General features: G+C 39.9%; 1 non-coding gene across 1 annotated transcript; it reads right to left on the reverse strand.

Moving 5' to 3' along the window:
- Positions 1-423: 423 nt before the first annotated feature.
- On the reverse strand, positions 424-527 carry LOC118576838. Its single transcript, XR_004944043.1, has one exon. It is a non-coding gene; the product is annotated as a U6 spliceosomal RNA (small nuclear RNA).
- Positions 528-4,229: the final 3,702 nt, after the last annotated feature.

The following is a 4,229-nucleotide window of genomic DNA, read 5'->3' on the forward strand; positions in this document are numbered from 1 at the left end:
ATTTTAAAGTACCCATTTGATTTCCAAGTGTTTGTTTTCTTCTGTGTTATTTCAGAGAAAATCAGGCCCGTTATCACTCTGAACAATATTAAGCATTCAAAAAGAAAAAAAAAATAGGTAATTTCACTCAGTGGGGCCCTAATCACTTCCGTTGCCTTCTTAGAATAGATGAGAAGTGCATTGGTTGATCCATCCTGAACAAATGTTAATAGAAACTTACGTGTATCTGAACCTTTTTGACTTTAACATCTGAGTAAGGTAGCTTTGTTTGTCCTTGAGTAGATATTGACCCTGATATTGTAGTAAATCCCCAGCTAATAGCTCTCCTGTATTTTGGAATAATGGGGGTCAAGTTTAGACAAATTAAACGCAGCTATGAGTTACCATTTAGCAGCTTCTTGGGGTTTCTTTTGTTTTTTGTTTTTCAATACAGAATGCTTTACAAGTTTATGTGTCATTTCTGTGCAGGATCTATACTAATCTTCTCTGTATTGCTCCAGTTTTATATGTGCTGCCAAAGTGAGCACTTAGCTTTTTTGTTTGTTTGTTTGTTTGTTTTTGTTTTTGTTTTTTTTTTGTGACAGGGTTTCCCTGTGTAGCTTTGCGCCTTTCCTGGAACTCACTTGGTAGCCCAGGCTGGCCTCGAACTCACAGAGATCTGCCTGCCTCTGCCTCCTGAATGCTGGGATTAAAGGCATGCACCACCACCGCCCTGCAAGCACTTAGCTTTCTTAACTGCTTTGTCTGTCAGTTTGTTTCCTCCATGGCTCCAGTACCAGCCTTTTGGTGCCCTAGTGTATAACTGTCACTTCTTTAGGAAAGTACGTAACCTCCAATGCCTAAGAATGTCTGCAGGATGTTTGATTTCCCCTTTGGAATTGAGTAGTCTCCTCTATTTCCACATAGAACAATGAAAAATGAATGAAACCAATAGGGTATACATGAAGCAGTGTAAATGTTTGCTTTTCAGACACTTAGGGTCTCTGATCAATGGCATGATATGTGAGCAGAATTCCCTTTTTTTGCTCCAACAATTTCTTTTAGAATAACTCCAGCATATCCTGCCTTTCTGTACTTATCTTGATAGACGTGGCATAACTGTGTATCCAGTATTCAGTCAACTTTTACTCATTGGCCAATTTATTACCAGATAATTCATTTATGTAGCCATCAAAAAAAAAAAACAGCATTAGTTTTCCCACTGTTAGTTTTTGTTTGGTTCTTTGTTGTTGGGTTTTGTTTTTGTTTTTACAGGATCTTACTTTACAGCCCTGAATGGCTTAGAACTTGCAATGTAAAGTAAGTTGGCCTCAAATTCAGATCAGCCTGCATCTACATGTTAAGTTTAAAGATGTGCTCCACCAAATCTAGCCCACCCTCATTGTTAGTTTAATCTGGGGCTGCTTTATCTCCCATAGGGAGGATAATAAGTATGGCCTGGAAGTCCACCCAACTTGGGATATAAATACCAAAAATTGAAGGGGACAAGATCAGCCTTTTATTGCCCAGATAAGGCTGAGTAGCACCCCTACCAAGAGGAACACTGTCAAGTTAGACATCTGCTTATTCTCCCTAACCTCTTCAGTTTCACCTGTGTATTATGGGGTGGCTGGTTTCTCTGCTAACTGTGTTGGGGGACAAAGTCAGCAAAAAGAGTAAAGAATAATTTTTTATGTATTTATTTTATATACAAAAATATTTTGCAAGCTGTGCATGATGGTGCACATCTTTAATACCAGCACTTGGCAGACAGAGGCAGCCACATTCCTCAGTTCTAAGCCAGCCTGGCCTATATAGTGAGTTCCAGGACACCCTGAACTACATAGTGAGACACTGTTTCAGGGAGAGGGGATATTTTGTCTGCATGTATATTAGTAAGACACAAAATTTTTATAATTCTATTATTACATACATGTAAAATTTTCTAGTTTGCTTCTATTGCTGCAATAAAACCATAACCAAAAGCAACTTGGGAAAGAAAGGGTTTATTTCATCTAATAATACTTCCCAGGTAACAGTCCATCATTGAATGATGCTGAGGCAAGAGCTCAAGAAGTGGCCATGGAGGAATGCTGCTTACTGGATTGCATGGTTTGCTCAACTTGCTTTCTTGTACCACCCAGGATTACCTGCCCAGGGGTGGATCCACATACAGTAAGGCTGAGCCCTCCCATATCAGTCTTCAATTAAGAAAATTCCCCATAAGTTTGTCTATGGTTCAGTGTTATAGAGGCATTTCTTAATCGAGGTTTGCTTTTTCCAAATGACTGTCTATATAAAGGTGAGACAGGCCAGGAAAGATGTTGCATGTCCTTTCATGGAGGTTTGTTGTTCGAAGTAAGAACTGATTATACAGAGTAGGGTAACATAATAAAAAAGATTATTAATGTCTAAAGTAGTGAGGCCAAAACTATTGGAGGTCATGTCTACCAAGATGATTGGAAATTATGAGATTAATGGGGACCACAACTTCATGTATTTCTATGAGGTCCTGGGCCAAGATAGGCCTGTTAATATACTGAGTAGTGTGACATAACAGCCCAGAGGTCAGGAATCTTATCATTAAGAGACTAAGCAGCCCAAGCTTCATAGGCTATCATGATATGAGTGGCTATTATTTAGTGTATGGGGACTGAAATATCTCAGATTTTGAGGAACAGACATGTTTAATGATGTAAAGGGGACATTATAGGAAGAATTTGCAGAACAGTGTGCTCAGTTTTAGAGGTGTCTTAAGGGCCTCTAGACTTTGAAAAAGTTGTAACATGGAGTTTACGTCTTATGTCCTTACTTAGGGAATTGGGCAGTTAAGTTAAATCAAAAAGGAATGAATGAAAACATAACATTTATCTATCATACAAATTAAGAGAGATGTAAAGTGGACTAATTGGTGTTTCTTGACAATTCCAGCAAAGGGAACTGAGGACCAAATGTTCAAAACATAAAAAGTGGTCAGGTGTATTGTAGCACACCTTTTAAAATCACGTCTTTTTGGTTTACTCATCTGCCTACTGCCTTTCCTAGGTAGGGACTCATGACCAAGCCCCTGTGTCAGTCAGGATAGAATCCTAACTTTACTATATCTAAGATACCCAAAGCTCATCTCCATCCAAGCTTACATAGCCCCAGTGCCTCATCAGTCCTTTGGAAAGTGGGGGAGGAATCTTTTTTCTTGTCAGTCTTTGTCCAGTGACAAAGTTAAGTGCATTTGTCCATTTTCATGTTTGGACTGAGGGTAAATTTTTGTGTGTTTTGTCCCATCACCCCCCAAATACACACAAGAGGGAAGAAGAATTCCACTTCCAGTGGTCCTCCAATTTACAGTATCAATATACCCCCACAGGAGGCTTATAGTGATGTGTCTTCATGCTCTACTAATCACATTATTCTGGTTAGCCACAGTGATAGCATGAGAGGTCATTTGTCTTGAAGATGGGTTAATTCTTTGACATTGAGCATATAGCCCCTAGAAGGAGACCTTGGAGTTTCTGAGATACTTAAGAATGAGAAATTGGTGAAGTCATGTCTCCAGTCAAGTGTCTAGACATTTCCAAAGGAAGGATTGTCAATAATGTCAACTGAGAACTGGGCCCACTATTGTTGCAAGGGGTGAACTAGCCAGGGCAATGCTTGAAAGCTCACCCTGATGTCAAAGACAGGGGAGAGCTGGTAGGCTGACCAACCCTGCAACTACCCAGGCCTAGAACCAGGATTATGTGTTGGCCTACCCCAACATCCACCCCATCTGTGATCTGCTGGAGCATGGCAGGGGCATATCAGTCCTGCAGTCTGGGGCTGCAGGATCTCCATGACACATTGTAGCAACAGTATATCCAGGAAGACTCCCAGTGAGGGCCCAGTGTAGTAGAGACCAGGGGCCTCATGCTAGACAAATGACTTTGGAAGGAATACCTGCATGTAAAAAATGTATAGATAAATGAGTTTATTGCATGACTTACTGTGTCACACTGTAGCTTTCATGATGATATTTTTGCCTTCTTCCTTCCCCCTTTGTTTCTCTTAAATTTTATATTGTTTTATTTTGTGGAGGGGGAGGGAGATGGGTGGGATTGGGAAGCATGATGTGAAAAACACAAAGAATAAATAAAAAGAAAATTTAAAAAAAGAATGCCAACTGAGGCTGGGTTTAAGGAAAATTGGCTAGTTTAGCAAATCTACTAGCACTTATATGATATTTCTCCTGCAGTTAAAGGTCCTATTCAAGGCTG

The sequence above is a fragment of the Onychomys torridus genome, chromosome 1 (genome assembly GCF_903995425.1).
Source record: "Onychomys torridus chromosome 1, mOncTor1.1, whole genome shotgun sequence".
Classification (NCBI taxonomy): Eukaryota; Metazoa; Chordata; class Mammalia; order Rodentia; family Cricetidae; genus Onychomys; species Onychomys torridus.